The sequence below is a fragment of the Podarcis raffonei genome, chromosome 2, assembly GCF_027172205.1.
Source record: "Podarcis raffonei isolate rPodRaf1 chromosome 2, rPodRaf1.pri, whole genome shotgun sequence".
Classification (NCBI taxonomy): Eukaryota; Metazoa; Chordata; class Lepidosauria; order Squamata; family Lacertidae; genus Podarcis; species Podarcis raffonei.
In genome coordinates this window covers 97,415,346-97,441,984 of record NC_070603.1, presented here as the reverse complement: position 1 = coordinate 97,441,984, position 26,639 = coordinate 97,415,346, and positions in this window count along the sequence as shown.

Genomic DNA, 26,639 nt, shown 5'->3' with positions numbered 1-26,639 from the left:
CATTAGTAGAGGACAAAGACTGGTAGTGGCTCATCAATGAAACCATCAGAGGGGCAGACTGTCAGGCAAGGGGGAGTTGGGCCACTTCTTTGCTGGGTGCTAGTGAGCAGAGGCAAAGGCCAGGTTAAGGGTTTCAGTTCTGAATGACGTAGGCAGGGGAAGGTCCTTGGAGTCGGTTAGCAGCAAGAAGGAGAAAGAGGAGACGAACTCTAAGGGAGCTGAGGGTGATACAGAGGATGGCTTTTTGCTGTCCTTTGAATCCAGTGCTGCCCATATTGGGGAAAGCCAGACCCTCACAGGATGTCAGTGCTCTGTGATTCCTCCATCTAGGTGCAGGTCGTATAAATGTGTAAACAAAACCATATGACATAAGGACAATTCAATCTCTGGTGGTCAGCACCTGGAACCCCTGGAATCTTGCACCGCTCGTGGAGATTGGGGTGGTGAGGAAAAATACGTTCCTCGTAGCCTGTGCTGTACCCCACCTATTGTACTCAGGAGCAATGGAGGAGGATGCTCTGTCACCAGTGTTGCAGTAAGATTCAGCCACCATTCCGTTTGGCATCTGTACATAAAATGGGGAAAGCACCATGTGGTCCTTTGCCTCAGACAGCAAGGACTGTTCCTTGGATCTGCATAAGGGAGGGATAGGAAACTGTGGCCCTCCAGATGTTGCTGGACTCCAAGTCCCATCAGCCCCAGCCAGCATGACAAATGGTCAGGGATGATGGGAGGTGCAGTCTAGCAACACCTGGAGGGCCGTGGGTTCTCCAACCCCAATAGAGGGGTTTGTTGGGATTTGTGGGCCATGCTCTGCACTTTTATTGTTTTGGCAGGCCTTGCCTTAAAGTAGGCATTCCCAAACTCGGCCCTCCAGATGTTTTGGGACTCCAATTCCCATCATCCCTGACCACTGGTCCTGTTAGCTAGGGATGATGGGAGTTGTAGTCCCAAAACATCTGGAGGGCTGAGTTTGGGTGCCTGCCTTAAAGTGTAATATACCCGATTCCATGGGGGAGTGTTATAACTCTTTCCTATGGCTTCCATTTCAAGTAGTTTCTTATCCTCCTTCTGGCCAGGTCATTGTCATGAGACGAGAAAATATGCCTACTTCTCTGCTTCAGGTGCTTCAATCAGCTGAATTATTATTATTATTATTATTATTATTATTATTATTATTATTATTCATTAGCCTGCGGCTTGACCTGTATTAGCATGGGTAGCTAACACAGTGCTCTCCAAATATTGTTAGACTACAGCTTCCATTATCCATGCTGACAGGGACTGATGGGAGTCAGAGTCCAACAGTAACTGGAGGGCATTGTGTTGGCTTCCCCAGTTTGGTGGAGTCCTGGAGTGCCACTGAACTCAGTGGAAATACACCGTTGTACATAATCTCTTATGTCCCCATTGAATACAGTGAGACTTGCTTCTCAGTAAACATTGATAGGCTTGCAGTCCACGTGTCACACAGGAGCACCTGTACCAAGACATATGGAGAGCCGAAGGTTGGATGCAGAGACCTTTGTGTGTGCACTTGCTTCCTGAAATGCATCCACATCTCCTTTTGCTTTAAGAACTTAAGAAGCCCGTTCTTTAATAGTGAAATGCAATATCCAGCTTGGCTTCCCTCTTTGCAGTTGTGCTTTTATAATACTATGCTAGAATCCAACTTCAGAAGAGCAAACAGAGACTCAAATAATCCAACATGATACTGTAAAAGTTTCTAAAACACATAAACACATATATAAGGAAATTAACACCATTATAGATTAACATAATCAAACAAAATATGGTTCACAGCAACTGTATATATTAGCATTAATTTCAAGGAATGTTGGTGGCAGAACAAAAGGATACATTTTCTCTACCTATAAAGAAAAATACACATGAAAGAGGATTCATTTCATTTTTTTTTCTTTAAGTAAAACAACAAAGTCTGGCATCTAAAAATCATTTATTTCAGTGCAACCCTAGGATATTTACTTGATTTAAATGTGATCTTTCTAAGACTATTGTAAAATAAGGATACTTTCATGTGGACAAGCTAAGTCCACTTGGCTAAATCCAGGGTCATTTTTTGGACCATGCCTGTTCAATCATATGGTGAGCATATGTTAATTTAAGAGCTACATAGTAGATGTTTGTTCTGGATTTTGACCATTTTAATGTGCAGTAACTTGCTTCTGGTTGGTAGAATTCATTCCTTCACGGGGCAGAAATGGTGTTTTATATATATATGTATGTATATATCAGGAAGAAATATGCATAATGCAGCATATGTTAAAATACTGGAATTGTAAATTGTATTTAATTTTGTTTTTTGTCCAGCAAACCAAATTTGGAATAATGACACAGTTTAGAACCACACAAATGTAAGCTCTCAACAAATGTTTCTTAAAAGCATCTGCTTGTCAAAAGAATTAATTTTCTATGTACTACAAAAATGATTATTCCATCAATAGCCTTTCCCATATATAATTTATAAAACAGGTTTTACAATTTCCCAAATGTAAAGGGAAATGTAAAACCACTTAGATGTTTCAACTGCGTCGGATCCCACCACCACCCTCAATTGTTTATTTGCTGTTATCCTTTAAGATGGGACAAGTCATAGATTTCTTTAGGTTTGGTTTCCTACCAAGTTGCATGAGTGGAAGGTAAGTTCACGCAGTGGCCCTTTCCCTTCCCTTCTTCCTTTCTTCAACTGCCTGTGTCCCCTGATAAAGCCTCTCAGTGCCAGGATGCTGTCAGCGGCTCCTGGCTGGTTGCCCAGGAAAGTTTCTTAAAGTCCTTTTTTATTTCAAACTTTACAGAGAGAGGCTATAGAACCCAGCCTCTTGGATAATGGTGTTGTCTTGAGTGAATCTCCAACCCCCTTTTCTCCAACTTCCTCATTCATCACTTTTATGGGTGCTGCAACATGCCCTCTGTCTTTGAGCTCTTTGCTCTCCTACTTTTAAGGCTCGCCAGGTTCTGGGAGATGGTGGGTCTGGAGTGCTTTCTAGTGACAACGGGTCAGCCAGCTGCTGCTCTGGCTCTCCCATTATTTCCCAACTTTCCCCCTCATCTGCCTCTGAGCTGTGACCTCCTGCAAACCACTGTTGTAAATCTATACTGTCTTCCTCTTCCTCCTCCCTGGAAGGGTCAGGATGGGGAGGCAGTCTCCACTCCTCCTCCTTCTCTGCCAAGTCCCCAACACTCAGTAAGAACTACCAAACATTGCAGGCGGTATCATATGGGGCTGCAGCGAGAAGGGGGAATCAGCCAAAATTATTATTATTATTTTATTTATTGTACTTATTAGTCACTTTTGTGAAAAGTAAACTCAAAGCACTTTGCCAGATAATTTCACTTATTTATTTTTTACTTATTCAAGCTGTATGCTGCCCTTCATCCAGAAGATCACAGAGAAGTGATCATATATCTCCAGGCACCATTCTTAATTTCTCTTCTTCTTATCATTGCAGGACTCAAAACTCCTACCCTTGGAAAAGGAAAGGTGAAATAAAATTTCACTCTTCTGCCCAAAACCCTAATGCAAAGGATGCAACTAAAGCAGCACTTAATGGAAATCAAGGCTTTGCATGCATTAACAGGTTAAAATGCAGCGAGGTCAATCATCACACCCTGACCGACTGCATTTCAAGCTGCTTTGCTGTGCACACCAAGGAGGGGCTGGGGACATATTCACCTGAGGCACATTACTTGGTTTCTTTCCACACACCTCTACAAACCCAGCAACTTTTTCAATGAATTTATTCTATTTATTTTTTATTATTAATTACAACTTGTTAGTCGCTTTAGTTGGTTTGTTGTAAGCAAGCAACATACAACCAACTGAGCAAAAACTAGACAGACCTCCAAAAACCACAAAAACCCCATACAGATATATTAAAACCAAGAGGAAAAATAAATTCACATCTGTTATCTGTGGAAGTGCAATGGATGTCTCAAACATACACGCCTCAGCTTAACGGCGGCTTACATTTCAAATCGGATGGAAGCTGGTCTGAGGGGAAATGCCTCAAACAGCAGCATTTCTCAAGAAACTACATGTGGATTGTGGCTAATATCTTGTGTACTCAGCTTCCGACACCAGCAAAGGGAATGCACTGGAGTTCGAGTAAATGACTGTGTACACAGCCCAAGTGGGCTTTCCCCCCGGAAAACTGAATTTAGAATTTCTTCTTGTTGAATCTGAAGGATTTTTTTTTAAATTTTAAGTCTGCCTCAGACTCCACACACGTGCAGATTATCATTTAAATGTCTCACTTCCCTACACAATCCAGAGTGCATGCATAAACAGAAGACACCGATCGATCCTACTGTAATTATCAGTACAGTGAATCAATAAGTACCGAAAGCATTAGCTGCCTGAAGAATGTGAGTTCAGTGTTAAGTGTGACAAGGATATTTGATAATTCTCTTGCCCTTTCATGCCTCTGAGAATGTGCTTTTCTTCCTGCTATGCTTTTAAGTCCAAAGCTAACGTTGTTTTCTTCAGCAACACAAGGTAATTATTATTGTGTGTTAAACTTAAAAAAACAAAAATAATGCAGGAGAAATGGTGAAATATGCAAATATTTCCAGTGAAGTATGCAATTGTTTGCCTCAACACACACTCATACCCTGCTCTTTGGCCTTCGTCTCCTGACATCCACAACAGTCCTTTTGTACTGTATACCAAAGAGCATCAGAAAGTGGAGCATTAAAGGTGTGTTCTGTTTTACCGTAGGCTACGGTTTGAGTGAATGAAGCCAATTTTGTAGACATAAATCATTTCCTGAATGTAACAGATGCACACATTTCAAAACTCTCCTATCATGTTTTCTCCTGTGCATTTTTTCCACTCCAGTTTGGGAGTTCTGGGCATGGCCCACACCCCAGTGCCAAATCTGAAACTGTTGTGCTTTGCCATTATTGTGCTACGATGAAGGGAGATCCAATGAAAAAGGAAGAGGGCAGATGCCACACACAGCCATTTGCTCTGAGGGAGTTTCCATTCTGCTACTTTATTTTAATAACTTTTGCTTCACCTCCAAACATGTGGAACGTTAACCCTAGAGCTACAATCAGCTTTCCTGAATGGAACTTCACAGCAAGGTGAAACTTGCTTTCTTGGGCTTTTGTTGCAAACCAAGAGCTCAGTCGGGATTCACCAAGGTTCATGAACCTTTTGGGGTGAGTTAAGTCAGGATCATAGGAAGCTGCCTTATAATGTATAGTGCTTCCTGGTTGCTGCTACCTTGGGGTGCAATTCAATCACATTCCAGCAAAATTAGGTCACACAATTTAATTCTATTGGCTGCAAACCCACTTTCCCCGCCTCCAAACGGAACTTTTTCTGGTTAGGGAAGTGGTAGGAATACACACTGGAAATGGGGGTAAAAATTGCTTGATGCAATGGCATGTAACCTCCCTGCAAACAAATCACCATTAATGCTCAATAAATAGTCAACGTCATCCAACGTCCCTGCAATCTTTGGGCAAACAAATCAAGATGAATGTGTTGGATTTTCCTCTCTCTGTGTGTGAGAATCATTTGTTCCAGAAACAGAGAAGGACAGAGAAGAAGCAGCAGAAGGCTGAGATGGTTTTGTCTATGTGAGGACATTTTCTGTGGGAACTGTTCTTTGGACGTGCACAGTGTGACAGGAATTACTGATAACAATGGTTCTGTGTCACTTCTCATAACTTGTTGCGAGTCTCTTGCTTGTGCCTTGTGGTGAGAGAAGCAGAGAGAGAGAGTCTTGGACTCTTGTTGGACTCTAAGCATGCCTTGACCAAGGCAGTGGAGAATGTCTGTATATATTTGCTACCAATATGCTTTTATGCCTGCCAAGTAAACTTCTACACTTGACTGAATCTTTATGGCATGTTTCTTGCCTACTATGTGTACCTTCAACCCCAAAGATGCTTCCAAGGAAGGAGCTGCATTGAGATGTAACTCTGCTGAGTATGGATACTGACACACACACAACAAAAGTGATGCAGGACCCAATCTTTCTAAATCATCCATCAGAGGTTGGTGGATTGATCCAACGGAATGATCAATAAACAGATCGTCTGGAAACAACATGAGCCAGACCATTGGTCCATCTAGGCCTGTATCATCAGGTTTGACCAGCACCCTGTCTCCAGGATTCCAGACAGGTGTTTTTCTCAGACATACCTGGAGATGCCAAGGATTGAAGCATATGCTCTACCACTCAGTATTTGAAGGATGGCTACTAATTTTGAGTGAGCTTCTCTCACAATAACTTTGTGCAGTTATGTTCAGGCTTACAATTACACAGAACTTAAAGTCAACTAACATTAGCCAGATACTTCAGTGTATCATATATAAAAGGCTAAAAAATAAATAAATCTTTATTACCTGGTATGGTGTGATTTACTTGTGACACACTCTAGCCACTAACTCAGCTGCTGTGATTTCATTCATTTACATTCATCTTTCTTTTTAAGCCCTGTTGTTGGATCTCAACATTAAACCCATTAATCAAACCCACAATATAAAAGAAAAGACCACAATGAGAATTGTCAGTCAGGATACAGGTTAAGTATGGTCTACTTAAACAGAAGCACTAAATGTCAGATGAAATCAATATGGGACCCCAGTGTTTTTTATGGGGCATGGTATAGGGTTGAGTGAATTTGCCAGTTTTAATTTCTCCTGGTTTCTTATTTCTCAGATCTCAAGTTTAGATCTCCACATTTCCACATCAGTTTGTTATAGAAAAAGGTTATCGTGAAAATTCAACAGTATCAGCATTTTAGTGCAAATTTCTCCTAATATAATACACATTTTGTATGCAATTTTGCCGCATATATACATATTTACAAAACAATTTCCCTAATATAATGCATTTTTGCTTGCTATTTTCACTAATATATGCATTTTTATGTATGCTGTACTCTAGCACATGCATTTTTACACACAACAGTTAGCAGGAGAACTGCATTGTGAAATTAAGTGAAACTGCTAATTTTGATGGATGGCTGTGTTTCTGTTCACATATTGTTATGGAAAGCGTGAATTGGGTAGGTTCACCTTTAAATGTGAACTGAATGAAATTTCTGCCCCATCCCTACTGTGGTGTGATGCCACAGAATGTTCACAAACAATCTGTTGAAGTGAAAGGTGAGGAGATTTCACCCCTCCCATATCCAAGAATCTGCTGGTGTTCTCTGCTGATTCTCCAGAGAGGAGGGGCAGTTTTCTGCTCTCTACTTATTCCGCTCCAGCCTCACATCAAAGTGTCGGGGGGGGGGGAGAGAGAGACTGAGTGTTAGAGAGAGATCGTGTGTATAGATAAAGTTGCTGCTAAGAGCAGCTGCAGAGACTCAGTACAGTTCAGCATTCATTTTGGTTTAGACTTCATTTAGCTCTGTATATAGTTGTGTATAATAGTTGTAGTTAGAATAAAGAAGATATTCTATAGAGCTGCTCTCCGAGTCGTTTATATGCTCTGCTAGACTCTGCTATACTCTGCTGTGCGACGACTCTCTTCTTGTGGAAGTGAATCCGGTGCTCACAACTCTAAGCTGTGAGTCCACAGCACTTTGACCTGTTCCTGTGCAGAAAGTGGTCTCTGGAAGTGCTATCCAGCTCGCCTGGCCCAGTCGGGACTGAAGTGGATGAGTCCAGTTGGTGGCACTGGCTCAAGGGCGATGCTGGCAAAAGGATCACTTATAGTATACCAGAACTCATAATATCAACTGTAGGGAGAATATAAGATCAATCTTGCTACAAACACACAGGGCTTAGGATCTGGTGCTGTGCAGAAGGCAGATATGTGTTTGCATTCCACATATTGATTCAAAATAGTCATTCTGAACTTGAAGGTTGAAGGTTTTAGTAAATATATGCATTTAAGAGTATTGTAGCTTATTAGAATCTCCCTTCATTTTCCGAAGGACTGAAAAAGAATAAATGAAGTCTAGTATCATTTGCCCATTTCACTTCTGTGCTTTAAACGGAGCTTCATGTAGCCAAAAATGCACTAAATAAAGCATAGTTTACAAGCCCACCCTCAGAATCAAATCCATCAAGTGGAGTGAAAAGGCATGTAATAAACTGCTATAAGAGCTGTCAGAGCAATTCCACTGACAAGGCTCCCCCTTTCATGTTATATCATGCAAAGACAATTTCTTTCCTAAACACTGATTGTACTTACTTTAGAATAATACACTCCAGAGAAAATAAACACAGGCAACAACTCCCTTTCTTTCACCTAACAGATAACCTCTAATGAGAAAAATGCAGAGAGAATTTCATAAATAATATCAAGGCACTCAATGCTCACCTATTCCCAAGCCCATCATTTCTGTGCATTTGTAAGAGACATGTTTAAAATCATGACCGAAGATGCAGAAATCTATTGCTGCGATTTTTAGACTATAGGCACTACATTGTTAGAGGGTGTGCATGTGCAGGATGGCATTGGGAGAGGGTGGGACTGCACAGGCTCTTGCTGTGTCTTGTTCCCTGTTGCCTTCTTTACTTTCTTTTTAGCAAAGCAACAAAAGCCTAATTCAGGTGTTTGATGCATGTTGGGGGTGCCAAATGTAGTCGTGAGAATGTACTACGACTACCATGCATGCCAGTCACACCTCCTGGTTAATTAGTGTCCCTATTCACATCTGCACAAACATATTGTGGTGGGGCAGATGTGGCTTGCCAGGGGGCGGAATCAGCTTCCCAGAAGGTGGGTCACTGCTGCTTACTAAGAAAAGGAGGGGCAAGGCTGTGGGGAGGTTGGCACAGTACAAACACACTGGCAGAGCCAATCTCATGCTCCTGCTGTGCATTTGCACCATACCAGCCTCCTCACCACCTTGCCCCTCTCCTTCCTGGTAAGCAATAGTGACCCACCTGCCCAAAAGCTAGTGCAGTGGTTCTGGCCCACCTGGTGAGATACTTCTGGGCAGAGGGCATGGATGGTACCATGCAAGTGAGGGCCTTGCACATGACTTCACATGTGCCGTGCCTATGAACTGATAGGTCCTGCTTAACCATAGTCACCGAAGAATTGATCGCCTAAGAATTTATGCTTTTGAATTGTGGTGCTGGAGGAGACTCTTGAGAGTCCCATGGACTGCAAGAAGATCAAACCTATCCATTCTGAAGGAAATCAGCTCTGAGTGCTCACTGGAAGGACAGATCATGAAGCTGAGGCTCCAATACTTTGGCCACCTCATGATAAGAGAAAACTCCCTGGAAAAGACCCTGATGCTGGGAAAGATTGAGGGCACAAGGAGAAGGGGACGACAGAGGACGAGATGGTTGGACAGTGCTCTCGAAGCTACAAACATGAGTCTGACCAAACTGCGGGAGGCAGTAGAAGACAGGAGTGCCTGGCGTGCTCTGGTCCATGAGGTCACAAAGAGTCGGACACGACTAAACGACTAAACAACAATAACAACCATAGTCAATGTGCAGGAATAAGAAAGACTGCGGAATTGTCCTCCCCAACCGCTGCAAAGAATTTGACAATAGGGCAGGCAGTTTTGAAAATATGGATGAGCAGTGTTTCTTTTATTCTAAACATAGCTCTGTATGGGGGAAATGCATAACATGGGTGCAATACACCCAAACTTAAGCACTATTGATTAGAGTGGGAAGTGGTTAAGCAGGCGATAACTCTGCTACTGAAATCAATGGAACGTTAAAATGTTTCTCTTTAAACACCAGTGCTCCATATTTTCATTGCATGCAACGGGTGAAATGGGCCTATGATAGGCACAAGCTTAGACCACAACATGCTGGTTAATCTTCAAGGTGCCATCAGACTCCAGGCCCAGTGTCAGTCTCTGACATGTTCTATTAAAAAGACCAGATAGCAGCTGATAAGTAATACTGGAGAGCTGCTGCCAGTCAGAGTAAATAATACTAGCCTAGATGGATCAATTGTCTGGCTCAGTGTGCAGCTGCCTCATATGCACCTCTTTAATTTTTGCCCTCCAGGACCTGCTTATGAAGGCACCCTTTTGTGGTGAGATCAGAGTTGTTCTGCATCCTGAAGTCACCATGATCTAAAAGTCTTCCAGATATGGTAAATCGCATTGTGGTGGCTGAAGATGTGTGGAAAGGACATACTGAGAAGAAAGGCATGCCATGTGAACATTATTAATTACGTGTCCTAATGAAGGACTTTTCTCCTTCAGGATCTCTGCCATAGATCCATTCCACACTATCTTTAATATAACTAAATTGTCATTTATGTGTCTATCCAGGGGCATTTTGTTGACCACTGTGGAAGATAGGAATGGGAGCTACTAGACTAGATGCAACTTTCTCCAGACCTAGAAGGACTCGTCCTACATTATATATTTTTGCTTTATGTATTTCAAGAAAAGGGTTGAAAGGTTTCAAAAGCTGGTTGGGTGGGCCACCAAACACTTGGTGAGCCACAGTACTGGGCATCTCCTGTTGGAGCTGGAAAAGACTCCGTTTGAAACCCTGGAGAGCAGCTGCCAATCAATGTAGACAACACAGGGCGAGAAAGCCCAATGGGTGGTTCAGTATAGTCTGCTCAACAGTTGTGATGCCTGAATGCATTTCAAGGCAGATGATTATTGGATTTACACATTTTATCACGCAAACAGAGGCTGTGTGTAGCCCAACATGGTTTAGATCCTTTTACAAGCTATTTCTGCATGATTTTTCAAGAGGTGGCAACCGCAAAAGTCAATGCATGTTTTGAGAAGGGTGGAGGAGAAAGCAGTGTCTCAATCCACTGTTAATTATGAGAGAAAAGACTGTCCAAAGCTACAAGGGGGAAAAAAGAGGGATCTAAGGAAGGAAATCCTCAGAGAATGTATTGAGTTTTTAATCAATAATTGACTAATTAATTGACAAATTAATTTGTTAGACTGGCCTAGTTCATCAACTAACAAACCTTTAATCATTTGGCAGGTCAGGACTTTGGATCTCCATTTACCTCAGTAAAGCTAGTTCTGATTTATGGCACCAGGCGGAAAGAGATTAACAGCTTAGTCCTTAGAAGAAGGGATGGATGGCTGCTACTATGTAAACTCCTCTGTAGTTTGCTCTGGTGACCGCAGCTATTGTGCCTTTTGCTGCTTGACTCAGCAATCTCTTCCTAGAGAAAAGGCAATCAATCCTCAGAATAAACCCACTATTAAGTTTCAATGCCATTTGTGTGAACAGGGAGTGGACACACAGCTTTTAAGCCACCATTTGGCATAAGTAGTATTGACTGTCTCCCGAAGAACTGCGGACTGCTTACAGAGCAAACGGCTAATGTACGATTAGCATTGTTTGTGATGATGTGGAATTATGACAACGAATCGTTTTATCATTTCGCAAAGTCAAGATTCTGTCAATATGGTCAGTAAGGCAATGTCTCAATCCTTCAAGCCGCCCATCGTTGTATATAATGCCTACGTACAGCAGCCAGAGGCAGCCTGACGCTCGGCAACCAGTTGGGCATCGAGTGTTCCTTGGATCTGAGAGCTGAGATCAGAGACCAGCACTTGCGATCAGCAGTGGCAGATACAGGAAAAGGCAAGGGTGTCGTTTAAGGAGAGAGGGGAGTGCCAATCCATTCCTGTGCTTCAGAACATCTGCAATTATTCCTCAGGTTACTCCTCTCTGCTTATTGTGAGATAGAAAAGGGATAATTTTAATGCTATTAAAATACACTGCTGCTGCTTCTTTTTACTTTTCACAATTAACCTTGAATATGTCCAAGATTATATATCCTTTGACCCTTGCTGTGAAACTTGTTCCCACTTCAACCCACCCCCTCACCCTGCAGAAACCTAAATTGCAATCTATCTGGTACTTCGATTTCTGCACTGTCCCGCCCCATCCCTTTGCTGGTTTTTATACTGATTTTTATTTTTAAAATGGAGCTGCTGATTCAAGCTGCACTTTTTTTATTATTAAAGGTACTTTCTGGTTTTTACAATCTATCCTTTACTTCTATGTAATAATAGCCAGGGTGGTATTGCGGTTAGAAGTGTTGGACTACAACCTGAGAGCTCAGGGTTCAAAACATCACTCAGTTATGAAGTTTGTTCACCAATTGACCTTGAACAAGTCATATAATAATAAATGATGACGGTGATGAAATAAATAAACACTTCTTTAAATTAAACAGGATTCAGCAAATGATTTATTTATTTATTTTTATTTTTTTGCAGATATTTCCCACTTACTTCTCTCTTTTTCTCTTTCCTCCTCCCATGTTGTCACAGGATTTTTCCAGGCAATGCAGCCCTGTTTATTGTCATTGCAACATGCTGCTATTAAATAACGATTTCCAGCCCTCCAATTCTTTCCATTTCCTGCTGCAATCAATCAGCTGCTGTGATGTGCATATGAAACCATAGCGAAGAAAGTGATGGCTCTTTCTTTCCTTCTTCTCCTCCCCCCCCCCGCCCCCCGGTTGATCCAGCACCTTTTACCTTGTCTGCATATTCAGGTTCATGCTGGGAAAACATGGGGCTGACTCACTGATGGACATGTATAGGAGCCAACCCACACTCCCCAACTAAAATACGTAAGAGCCACTGAGCAGACTAACACATTGGGCCTGCTAATCCCAGTATTCACTGCACAATGTTCATGTGTGCTAAACTGACTTCACTCAGGACATGTGCTTCTCTCGCTTCGTTTTCCTACGTTGAGATTATGACTTAATTCTATAGCTATCACAAGCTGTGGGTGAGTCGAACCCTATTGGTTTCTACTTAAGACATATGAGCATATATTTAAGATGTTCGGTGAAATCAGTGAGATGTAATATGTTTTAACTGAGAGGGCCATGTCATGAACGTTGATATGGAAATATTGTATCTGCAGGAAATGCAATATTTGATTCAGTTCCCCAGTTAGGCAGATTTAAGAAGATGGGTGGTAGGAATAGTATTTGAGGTGGCTCTTTGGGTATTCTTGGATGTTAAATGTGGCCCTATCTTGTCCCAGCCTAGGACCAGCCAACTGTAATGATTTAGATTTGTGTAACAGTCCAAATTCAGGTGGCAGCTAATAGAATCTGGATTCTTGTGCCTGGTTGCCATTTTCCCCTAGGTTTTCTGAAGAAATAGGTGTAAGAACATAAGAAGAACCTACCGGAGCAGGTCATATAGTTCAACAACCTTTTCTCATAGTGGCCAACCAAATACACATGGGAAGCCCATAAGCATGACCTGAGTATGACAGCACTCTCCCTGCCTGCTATTCAAGTGCATACTGCTTCTGACAGGAAAGGTGGAACATGGACATTGTGATTAGTAGACATAGTTAGCCGGATCCTCCATGAATTTGTCTAACACTTTTTTAAAAAGCCATCACATGGGAAAGAAAGGACGGCTATGTGCTCTCTGGTGACTTCCCCAGAAAAGTCCTGTGGCAATCACACAGGGTCCCCGGACATTTCACTGTCTATTGATCCCCGTGCCACTTTATTCCTCGCTGCCACCACCCAGGCCCTACCTGGTACAATACTGAGTCCAGTCAGGGTTAAATTGGAACATAAACTTTTGTTTATTTATTGCAGTTTAACAAGCGTGTGGTTTCATAAACAGTATCAGTCAATTATATGCATTGGGTGCCTATCCAGTCCTATAACTTTCGCTAACTGCTCTCACTCACTAAACCACCTCTCAGATATTTACTTGTCTGCCTAGCTCCTAACTGTTCCTGACTCAACCTATTTCGTTACACTAACTCAACCTACCCACAGACTCTATCCCAATTCACTCCCACTCCAACCAACCACCCAACTCCCAACGAACTCCCCAACGAACTCTCCCCTTTGCCCCTCCCAGAGCTGGTTTTATAGTCCCACTGACTCCACCTCCCTGGGTCCCGACCGGGCAACCTGTTTAACTATTTCACCTCCAGCACTCTTTCATATGTTAATGTCACAAGTCCCTAGAACCTATGGAGCTAAGTCTTAAACGTTTCGCCCACTTGACCTGTAAAATAACAACACACACACCCCAAGTCTAATATTGTGCAAACAGTGGCCTTGTCTCTTATTTGCTGAAGGTTGTAGATCTCTCTATGCATGCAGCAAAATTGGTCTGGAACTCTGTGAGATGTTTTGCTGAACGTAGGCACATGGCTTAAGATTCTCAACACACATCCTCTGGCGTCCATTTCTGCTGATGTATAAATTCTTGGCTGATTACCAGCTAACCTCTCAGTGGCATCCTTATTTCCACTCTTGTGCAATACCATATTGCCAGTCTGTTCTCTTAGATTTCTGGACTGTAAAAAATCCTGCTCATTCGATTATACACAGATCCATGGCTTTTGGCTATTTTAAGATCCCTCGTACAGAGGACTATAAAAGTTTACATGGTGACAGCTCCTGACAGCAGGGGCTGGTAAGAGGAAATGCTCCCTGCCACCTTTTTCTCAGGGCCCATGCATAGCAGTGGGGGAAACACAACATCCTATACAAAGCCATAGGTTTCCCTTGCATTCAAATATGACAGCAAAGTGCCCATGTATGTATTTATTTTTTAAGAAAATCTGTCTCCTTCACCGATTACTCCATTAAACTGTTGCACTGCAATAGTAGCTTCCCACTTTCTGAAACAGTAGCATATTTTTAAAATTTATTTAATAGACTTGTTAGCAGCCTTTGAAGATGCATTGCCAGTTTTGGAAAGATTAGGCATTGAGAAGCATAAATATAAATTGTTTCACCAGTGTGTGGTTCCTGCCAGATCCAGTCCTCATGTTTTGTCCCAGAAAAAAAAGAATCACAATTTTGTTATTGGAGTAAATTATACTATTAGCTGTTTTAAATATCCAGCTAAGCTTGGAGTAGACAGCAATTGGTAAAATCTAATTAAAATTATAATCAAATTAAATTAAATTTGGAGTATGGGGTTAAGCTGATGGATGGTTAGCTAAGTTAGCTGTTTAATTGGATTTTAATTTAATTTTAACAGGATGTTTTACAATCGCTTTAATCTATTGCTGTCTACTCTGGGCCTTTGGAATGGGTATGCTGTGAATAGAAATACCGGTAAATAAAACTCAATAAATTTAAACAAATCTGCATAGATTTCAGTTGCAAAATCTTCGTATCCATCGAAATCACATAGGGCTTTTTTGTTTTCTGTTTTGGAAATTCTCTTTCACACGCACACACATACATGAGAGGAACCAATGAAATTGATTGGCAGTAAGTATCCAGTGCATTAAATCCACGTACATTGAAATTTTTATTCATAGCTATGAGATCTAGAATCGTTTGTATTTTTATTTTAATCTTCACATTTTTCAAAATATTACTTTCCAATAAACCACCTTTTTGCACTATCACATTTCAAATAGCTTTTTTACTTAATACTATTATTGTTGGAAGTTCAAGTGGGAGTCCAATCACATGGAAAACCCTATTGTCACCCACTGGAATTTCGCTTTCCATTCTTAAGTTGGGAATAGAGTAGTTGCTTTGGAAGACGATGATCAGGCATCCGAACAGCTGGGTCCATAGACAGTGCTAACACTTTCTGCTGTAGGTGTGTAGCACCCTGCTTGTGGTTAACGCTTAGCTGGAATGAAATATTCAACGCAGCAATAGAGAAATTAAAATAATAATTTATTTGTCAGACAAATAAATGATAGACACAGTGGTATATGGTTACCAAAGCTCTGCCCACTCCAGCCCTGATGGCCAGCACTTATATTTCCTCAGCCCAGCCCCCTTGCTCCTCCTTTGGCTGCCTCTGTCCAATCAGCCTGGTTGAAATTCCTATTGGCTGTTTGCTAGAACCAATCATAAAAGATACACCCATTTCCTATTACCTTTTATGGGAGACAAAGAGCTATATTTCCTTCTATCCATAAATGGCAGACAAGTAGCCATATATCTTACATTTGCCTCGACAAGGCACCTTAATTACCAGATCACCTATTGCCCCTGTTGCCCCTGCATTCCAAAACAAATGGCTAAAACAAATGGCTCATGGTATTAAATTCTATCTAAACAGAGATCTTGGGTTCACATTCTCACACACCATCAATGAAATAAGAATCTAACATAAGAATCTAACATTTCTTACTTTCTAAATCCTTTGCATAATTACATTAAGCCAACAAATCTCATACATAACATAGATAGCTTTTTAGAGGAAAAGGCCTTTGCAAAGTAAAAAGGAACTCAGTAAAAAACAGCTTCAAAAGAAGCCTCTCCAGTTTACACCCCCCTTTCCCAGCCAGCTGCTTTTCCCATTAGCTCTTCCCAAAATTTATTGCCCTTTAACTCTCTCAGTATACCTTAAACCTTAGGAAAATATGGCTAGAGTCTGATGGGAGGCACATGGTATTATTTTCTGTTAAACAATAAATCTTACTATTTACCAACTCTTAATTAGTGTTTTTGCAGCTTGATTGTATTCTGTAATATGTAGGGTCAGTGTAACATTTGGCTCCCAGCCTGTAATTCCCTTTTACAACTTTGAGAAACTTGTCTCCTGCTACTGCTATAAATCAGGGGGGGCCTTGCTCAGGAGAGCAGGAAGATAAACACCTGCCAGAGTACTTAGCCAGCTGGTTTCTGCCTGGCATGAAACATACAAACATTTGCAAATATATCTTTAAGCTCATTTTAAAATACAGGCCTTGATCAGATGCCTCAGGTGGGCAAGTTTATTTATATGACACTTTCCCACAATGAACTGTACCCAGATCAACTCAAACCAAACCTTAGCTTCTTATCAAAATACAAAACATGGTGGGATGGGGAGATGTTGCAGGTACATGGAAGTGTTTGATGAATACCTTGGAGTCGTTTTAGGTCTGTATTTGTCAGTATCTCTTTCAGGAATGCCGTACTCTAGCAGGGGAGAGAAAATGTTGTCCCTTTATGCTAGAGAAGGCAAAATGGTGAGTCTGTTCTAGTCGGAGGGCATGTAAGCTGACGGGGAGTTGGCTGGGTTCCATCACGACTACAGCCGGTGTTCTGCCAGTGTAGAGCACAATGAATCTTTTTGCATAAGTAATATTATGCTGGATGCCAGCCCTTGCCTAAAGGAATCAAGGTAATATGCATGGGGGGGGGGAATATATGTGTTCCTGTTTAATAAAAGTATTCCCGTTCCTTCCTAAGAGCAATAGTTTCCAGCTCAACCCATGTATTTATTATTCATACATTTGCCTATTACGCATTGTAGGCCTTAGCCAAAGAAAAGTCAATTTCATTCAAGGTAAAATCTTGTAAGCCAGAGAGTTAGGGGGACTCTTTCTGGTGTCCTGTGGTGCAGCTGATCTCCATTTAGTTATTTTTACTGCCTCCACCTTCCCGCTAAGGAGCTCATGGCAGCAGAACTATTTCTCCCATTTTGTCTTCAGATCCATGCAGAGTGGGATCACTTTTGTTTCTGGGCGGCTTACAACAAATATACAAACCTTTTTAAAAAAAATTATACATTTTTTTAAAAAATTCCCTAAACAGGGCTGCATTTAGATGACTTGGGGGTTGGATAACTCCATACCTTCCAACATTTCCCCAATGAAAATAGGGACGTCCTAAGGAAAAGCGGGACATTCTGGAATCAGATAAGAAACTGGGACTGCTTCTGTCAATCTGGAACTGTCCCTGGAAAATAGAGACGCTTGGAGGGTCTGGAGGCCTGGAGGGTGGCAACATAAGGCATGTTCTGCAATGGTTCCCTGTTTGTGGAATGCTCTTCCTGGGGAGGTTTGCCTGGTGATTTCATTATACACCTTCAGGCGCCAGGCAAAAACATTCCTGTTTAACCAGGCCTTTGGCTGACTGCCGCTTTAAAATGTTTAGTGAAAGGGGGGGGGTGTTATTGGTTTGTCTTTGTTTTTGTTTTTATTATGTATTTTGTGATTTTTATATTGTAATCTTATGTTGTGAACTACCCTGAGACCTACAGGTATAGGATGGTATACAAATTTAGTAAATAATAACAATACAGTGGTACCTTGGGTTACAGACGCTGCAGGTTACAGACGCTTCAGGTTACAGACTCTGCTAACTCAGATATAGTACCTCGGGTTAAGAACATTGCTTCAGGATGAGAACAGAAATCGCACAGTGGCAGCGGGAGGCCCCATTAGCAAAAGTGGTACCTCAGGTTAAGAACAGTTTCAGGTTAAGAACGGACCTCCAGAACAAATTAAGTTCTTAATCCGAGGTACTTATGAACGAGTGTTTCACGAGCCTGATATAAAGCATGCCCACGTAATATACACAAATGAAACTAACTTTCAAAGTTGTGATCTTTGAAGCAGCTCTATGGATGCTGACACCCAGACAAAAGTTTGCTGTGGTTATCAGATATTTCGAGCGGCTGTCAGGCCAGTCAGAGAGCACGCATGCAGAAATCTATAACTGGAGTTAGATTATGATTTGGCGCATAAACCTCACTTAACTCGTGTAGCTAGAGTAGATTAAGAACTCCAAATCCCTTAAAGGTTAACAATAAAATCTTCAAATGAACCCTCGTTTCCAGTGCGAGACAATTTAGGTTATAAAACAATGAAGTAACATGAGCCTCGTGAGGCCAATGAGGCCAGTGAAACCAGGGCTTGTCAGAATGCCCATGTTTTATCACCCATGAAGGGATGTAACTCCCCGTGACATTCAGGATGCAAGGTTTGATGGAGTGTCACAGTTAGTTGACACCAGAATCATCCTGGATTGTGGAACCCCTGTCATATACCCTGCCACGTTAAGAAGAGGAGCTAATGATTCTACTACTATACCATAACCAGGCATGTTGAGACAATTGCTGACCGGCTAAATTAATGCGCCATGGCTCGAATAGCCTGCTGAAGAAGATTTCTGTGGCTAATGGTAAAGAATGAAATAAAGAATGTTAGCTCTTATGCTCAGCTGGAAAAGGTTGCTGATCTGACTATCCAATGGGAGAAGTGGTGTGTGAAGAGGACAAAATTCATTCTGGACCATTTCACAACACAGAGCCTTAGACATTTTCCACCGATGTTGCCTGCAATAGCTTTCTACTGAGCCATATTTTTTTTTTAAAAAAAAAAACCAATTTCCCCCTTAACAGAGGAGAGTTGTGACTGTTACATTTTGGAAGGGGGAGTGTTGGTCAGTCGAAAGGGACTTACCAACTAGCAGAAAATTTTTGTACGTGTTTGGTTTGTGCTTATTTGCAACCAGAGCTTTCTGAGTTACACATTGTGGTGAATTAGGATTAGAGTTGAGCAAAATACTCTCTCATTTAATTCACGATAGACGCTAGCAATTTTCAGTGGGGTAGAATTTTTCCTGAAACACAGATTGTGTGAATATTTTCCCCACACACATATATGTCCCCCATTGACACCATTGTTTCTGCTGATGGCTGACACTTTGGTTTCATTTCCCCATTACCTGGGCTGGATCTACACTGACCTGTTTAACGTTATTTCCCCATATTAGAACAATATTAGCTACGTCCTTCTAAAATGTCAAAGAGGATACTTGTTAATTAAAACGTCTTTTACGTTGGGTTTTTGTTTGTTTGTTTGTTTTGGGGGTTTTTTTTGATCAAATATAAGTAATACCCGGTCGCACACAACACGCACTGACTGCAAAAGAGAAACCAGAAATGGAAACAAACTGCTAGGAAATATTGTAGGCCATTTGTCAAGAAAATCAAAGGCTGGCCCAATTCAAATCCAGTTTATCAGAGCCGATTGATTGATTGATTGATTGAACAAAATTTGTACTGTATACCGTTTGTTTGTAAAAAGAACCTCAGCACATTTTACAACCACTCTGTATATATCTATAAGTGCATGTGTGTCTGTGCGTGCGCAGGATCTCTGCCTTTTTGCATCGGACCACTCTGTAACATAAAGACATAAAAACAGTCACATTCTGATGTATTAGTCAATATTTTCTCTGTGACTGGAGACATTTTGAGTGAAAATGTTAAGAGGTTCTTGAAACTAATGCCCTTTTGGTTGGCTTCTACTGGTTAGAACCAGGGTTTATAGTTATTATATTACAGTGGTACCTCGGGTTAAGAACTTAATCCGTTCTGGAGGTCCGTTCTTAACCTGAAACTGTTCTTAACCTGAGGTACCACTTTAGCTAATGGGGCCTCCCGCTGCCAGTGGGCCGCCACCACACAATTTCTGTTCTCATCCTGAAGCAAAGTTCTTAACCCGAGGTACTATTTCTGGGTTATCGGAGTCTGTAACCTGAAGCGTCTATAACCAGAAGGGTCTGTAACCCAAGGTACCACTGTATCTATTAAATTTATATCCTGCTCTTTCTCCTAAAGGAGCCCAGGGCAGCAAAGAACAAGCAACAATTAAAAACCACATTTAGAACATCTTAAAAATAATTTCAATACAGGTGTAGACTGGGAAAGATCATTCTCAACTTGAAAAGTTGGTTGGGAGAGGAAGATCTTCAGTAGTGACTGAAAAGACTACAGCACCTGGCTAATATTTAAGGGCAGGGAATTCCAGCGGGCAAGTGCCACATTCATTACTTAGCATACATTATGGTTCGTGTTGATCTGTTTAGCACTCACTATAACAATATCTGTATGCTACAAGGATAAAAAAGGATAGAGCCATGGCTGGCTGCAAAGCAGTCTAAGGTCTGCTGGGAGAGCATCGTTTACAAACAAGTGTACCTGTCTTGTTGTGCTACCAGTAGTTTGTTGTTAAGCAAGGTAAATATGCTGAATAATGAAAGATGCCTGGAGAAAGAAACATTAAGAGCTTGCATATAGCTCGCTCTGCATTGTTTCTGTTTGCGTACAAAACTTCCAGCAGAGCCAAGGGAACGCCAGCTTGCCTTCTGAGTGAGCATTGGTGTCTTTGCCAAGAAAAACACTCCACAATTAATGAAAGAAGGCCAAGCTTTGCCCTTAAGAAAGTTTACCTAAACAGAGGCTCTCGGGGCCTTCCTGACCTAGTACAATGCCACCACATTCAAAGAAAGAAGAAAAATGATTCACTGGGCAATGAGAGCATTAGGAAGAGTTGGACGTCTGCACAGATTGAGAGTGAGCAACAATAGTGCCTCCATTGTTGCACGACTTAAGTACTCATTTTGCAAGCTGCTCTTTGTCACCAAAGCTTATCAGAAGCTTCTTTTTTTAAAGTTTTTATTGATTTTAAATTTCAGTTAACAAAACAAACCCACAAAGGGAATACAGAGCTTAACAGTTATTCAGGAAAGAAAGAAAAATATCAGCTGGTGATTTTGGTCTTAAACATTCCACTGGAGGCAGTCACAGGGTTCCATATGTCAATGGAGGGTGAAAACCATGCTCAATTTTCTCTCTTGCTCATAATCCTAGAACTCATGGAAGCCCTAGAACCAATGAAGCTGAATGTTGGAAGATTCAGGATAGACAAAAGACAGTTCTTTCTTCACGCAACACATAGTTAAACCAGGGGATTTGTTCCCACAAAATATAATGGTGACCACCAAGTTGGATGATGCTTAAAAAAGGATCAGACAAATTCATAGCGGATGAGGGTATCCCATGGTTTCTAGCCACAATAGCTCTGTTCTGCTTCCTTGTCTGGGGCTGATTGTCCTCTGTCTCATGTTCATGGAGGTGGGGGGTAGGAAAACACAGCATGCTGCCACATGATAGTTTATACATAGCAGACATAATGTCTGACTTGAATGATACTGCAGATGCAACAGCCACCAGTGTATGGGAAGCCACACATGGGAATTTGAAGCAGTGGGAGAAGTCTGGGATAGGAAAACCTGGACAGAGTCAGGATGGTCTGAGCAAGACTGACTTGCAAGAAGCTACACTGTCAGCCACAAACAAACTTACCTACTATGCAGGTTCCCAAATACTCCTGGTATTTGGATTATTGCAAGATTCAAGAAACCAGTACTTCTGCATAACAAATTATCCTATTTAAAAAACCAGAAATAATGTATTTTAGTCCATAAAAGAAGTGTGGGGTGGGGGAAGAAAGGAAGGAAGAAAAGCCTGAGCGGAACCATTTTCACATTAATTATTTCAGTCTATTCAGAAAAGTATATTCTTGCTTGCTTTTATTATGCCTTCCAGCTCCTTCTTTTAAAAAAATAGCTTGCAGCATTTAAACATATTTTTCAAAGAAAAAAAGAAAAATAAATAATCTTTGAAGCAATTAGAGCCAAATGACAGAATGTATAAATATTTTTTTTACTCACTCTCCCACTGGATTCAATGCCTCCATTTTTATTTATCTGCCTCCTATCTTGGTAATTTCACTGCAAAAGTCTTTATTTGAACTTTGAAAGTAAGCAAGTGTCTTCTCCCCTCCCTTAGAGTTGAATCAAACCTTATTTCGCTGATTGAGTATGAAAGACTTTGATTCAGATGAAGGGCGTAACCCCTGGAGGCTAAATGCATCATCTTTATAAGGCAATTCTCTCTATTATTCTAGCAGCCCAAATCATATTCCAGAGCCTTCCCTTGTTGTATGGATAGCAGTATAGGAAACTTGCCTTATACCAAATGACACCATTGGCCCATCTAGCCTAGCATTGTTGACACTGAATGGCAGCAGCTCTCTGGAGTTTCAGGCAGGGAATCTTTTATTCTAGCCATTCCTAGAGATGCCAGGAATCTAACCTGTTTGCATGCAAACCCTGCACTCTGCCAATGAACTGTGGCCCAAAGCATCGGTAGGCAAACTAAGGCCTGGGGGCTGGATCCAGCCCAATCGCCTTCTAAATCCAGCCCACAGACGGTTCAGGAATCAGCATGTTTTTACATGAGTAGAATGTGTCCTTTTATTTAAAATGCATCTCTGGATTAGTTGTGGGGCATAGGAATTCATTCTTTTTTTTCTTCCCAAAATATATTCCAGCCCCCTCAAGGTCTGAGGGACAGTGGACTGGCCCCCTGCTGAAAAAAATTGCTGACCCCTGGTTTAATTCTGTGTCCAGGGCAGCTGTTTATCAGCTCCATCTGGTACGCAGGCTGAGACCCTACCTGCCCGCAGACTGTCTCACCAGAGTGGTGCATGCTCTAGTTACCGTATTTTTCGCACCATAGGACGCACTTTTTCGCCTTCAAAAATGAAGGGGAAATGTGTGTGCGTCCTATGGAGCGAAGACAGCATAGCCCCGCGACCCTCTGCCGGCTGGAGAGGTGACGCGCGGCTATGGCAGCAGCCTCTATAGCTGCGCGCCATCTCTCCGGCTGGGAGAGGGCGTGCAGGGCTAAAGAAGTCCCCCGCGACCCTCTCCCAGCTGGAGAGGTGACACGCGGCTATGGCAGGAGCCTTTATAGCCGCGCGCCATCTCTCCAGCCGGAAGAGGGTCATGAGGGCTAAAGAAGCCCGCGCGCGCTCTCCCAGCTGGAGAGATGGCGCACGGCTATAGAGGCTCCTGCCATAGCCGTGTGTCACCTCTCCAGCTGGGAGAGGGTCGCGGGGTGCTTCGTTAGCCCTGCACGCACTCTCCTGGCCGGAGAGATGGCGCGCGGCTATAGAGGCTGCTGCCATAGCCGCGTGTCACCTCTCCAGCTGGGAGAGGGTAAGCGGGGCTTCTTTAGCAGGAGCCTCTATAGCCGCGTGCCATCTCTCCAGCCGGGAGAGCGCGCGCGGGGCTAAAGAAGCCATAGCCCCGCGACCCTCTCCCGGCTGGAGAGGTGACACGCGGCTATGGCAGCAGCCTCTCTGCTGCGCGCCTTTGCGCTGCTCCATGACCTGCTCTTTGGGGCTGGTGGTGGGCTTCCCCCCGCCAGCCCCAAAGAGCAGGTCGAAAGGAACCTAAAGCCTGCAGAGCGAGAGGGGTCGGTGCGCACCAACCCCTCTCGCTCTCCAGGCTTCCAAGCTGAAGGCGACTGAACGCACCTTAAACGGCACCTTGTTTTAGAGGGGGAAAACAAGAAGGGAAAAATTCTCCCCCTCTCTGCGCAGCGCCTCCTGCCGCTTCGCTGAAGGGGCGCTGGGCAGAGAGGGGGAGAATTTTTTTTTCTTGTTCACCCCCCTCTAAAACAAGGTGCGTCCTATTGTCCGGTGCGTCCTTTGGTGTGAAAAATATGGTATCTCTCGCTTGGACTACTGCAATGCGCTCTAAGTGGGGCTACCTTTGAAGGTGACCCAGAAACTACAACTAATCCAGAATGCGGCAGCTAAACTGATGACTGGGAGCGGCCACCGAGACCACATAAGACCAGTCTTGAAAGACCTACATTGGCTCCCAGTACGTTTCTGGGCACAATTCAAAGTATTGGTGCTGACCTTTAAAGCCCCGAACGGCCTCGGTCCAGTATACCTGAAGGAGCATCTCCACCCCCATCATTCTGCCCATACAGTGAGGTCCAGCGCCGAGAGCCTTCTGGCAGTTCCCTCGCTGCGAGAAGCCAAGTTTCAGGGAATCAGGCAGAGGGCCTCCTCGGTTGCGGCACCCACCCTGTGGAATGCCCTCCCACCAGATGTCAAAGAGAACAACAACTACCAGACTTTTAGAAGACATCTGAAGGCAGCCCTGTTTAGGGAAGCTTTTAATGTCTGACGGACTATTGTATTTTAATATTTTGTAGGAAGCCGCCCAGAGTGGCTGGGGAAACCCAGCCAGATGGGCGGGGTATAAATAAAATATTATTATTATTATTATTATTATTATTATTATTATTATTATTATTACTGGAGCTTTATCCCTAGGAAGTGTGTTAAGGCATAGGCCCCTTTTAGAAGTTGTGCAAACATACAGACATCCTAGGGCAGGACTGGAGGTGCAACAACATTGGGCACAGCATCATTGATCAGGATCCTGCTCCCATCGCCATGAATCTGCTATATTGTGTCAAGGGGAAATACCTCAACATGGCTATAGTGACCAGGTAAACTGTGAAATCGTTGCTTCTAAATGAATGTGTTTAGGAGTGCAATGTCAGTGAGCGCCTGTGAACCATCTATTCCCAAGGCATAAGTGATTTATCTTAACTGAGCAAACTGCACTCAAGATTTTGACTTGAAATCCTGATCCGTTTGAACCAAAATGAGATTGTGACTGCAGCTGAAGTTTACATGAAAAGGTATGGCAAGGCTTTGAAACACCGTTCATGGCTGACAAGGTAGGATGAGTCATCTTGAAATCAGCACCCTTTTTGCTTTATCTAAAGCAGTTTGTTCAGTAAGGGAACAATTATCTCAGATGCGAGGGAGGATGTGTATTTTCTGGATGACACAATAGCATGCAGGCATAGGAGTGATGTGCACATTTACATGGCTGTGTAGTCGAACAGGGTGGAAAGCTGTTTTGTTATATTATTTACTAAGTTTCCTACAATCTAACCCTTTTCATGTGCATGGCTTTCCTATGGAGTGCAGAGAGGAATCGACTCCCCAAAGACGTGTTAAGAGATCACAAGCTGAAATGTTGAATAACGATAAATTCCTTTGAACGCCTTGTGAGCATTCTTCTAATCCACCATGATTAAACGTTCATGTTTTGTCAGCTATTGTAATTTGGCTTTCACCAATGCAATACAAATTCTTCCCTGATAAAAAAAAGAGAGAAGATTTTAGCTGTTTCTTTCAGGCGGCTCTTGCTATTGTCACGTTATAAATGACAAGTATTTCAGATACATGTTCAGAGCACCACTCATTTCATAAACCAAATGCTTTCATAAAGGACCCCCTTTGAAGACTTTCATTGTGAATGGCCTTTGTCAGAATACGGATATGGAGAGTGAATGAGTCCCTCATGATTCCTCCAGCTCTCTCAACAGCCTTAAGCACTCTTGACCACAAATCCTTCATGGGAGCTGCTTGGTTTAATTGGGTGGTGGGCTTCTGCATTACCGTATTTACACTCCAACGTGTCAGGCAGCTTCCTTGTTCTGTCGCTATGGGAATTGTGTTCTTGAGTGTTGCAAACTTCCATACAGTTTCCCATGTTTCTGCATGAAGCGACAGGAAGCGGTCACATAGCCATATGGAGGATAGAATTATCACTATGCTCATATGGTATAATTCCCCTTGATGTCCCCTGAAGCAGAGCAGTCCTGGGCCTTATGTTTATTGTCCGCAATGGGTTGGGTCCTTTCAGATCAATGAACTGAAGCTCAGTCTAAAACTGATTATAAGAGGGTCTCTTGTTCAGGGAGCAGGTAGATGGACCATCAAACGCAGACCCTCCAGTGCTAATGGCAAGAGTTTCAACAGCAGTTGTGATCTGGCAGAGCAGCTTAAATAAATGCAGGCAAAAAATTAGACTGGGCTAACACTTTAAACAAAGACGACGAGACTGTGTTAGCTCCTTGCCTGTGTTTAAATACCTGGTTAGATGCTGGCCCATGCAGCCATTCATTATCTATTTGTGTAAAAGACTTATATCAGTGCAGGAACATAGAAAGTATCCTTCTATGGACCTGATTAATAGCCACGAGAGGCTCTCAGAATGGCTTGCAAAACAAGAAAACACAATCATATTCACGTTTAATATCAGATACATAAATAACATTTATTTATGAATTAAAATATTTATATACTACTAGCTATAAAAAAAAACCACATCAGACTGGTTTACAACAATTATACATAAAATACAATAAAAACCATGTAAGTGATCTGAGATCGTGCAGTATAAACCTAGAAAGCCTGGGAAACATTCTGTCCATGATCAAGCTACATCCTATATAATGTGCATTCAAGGTCTACTGGTGAAAACTGT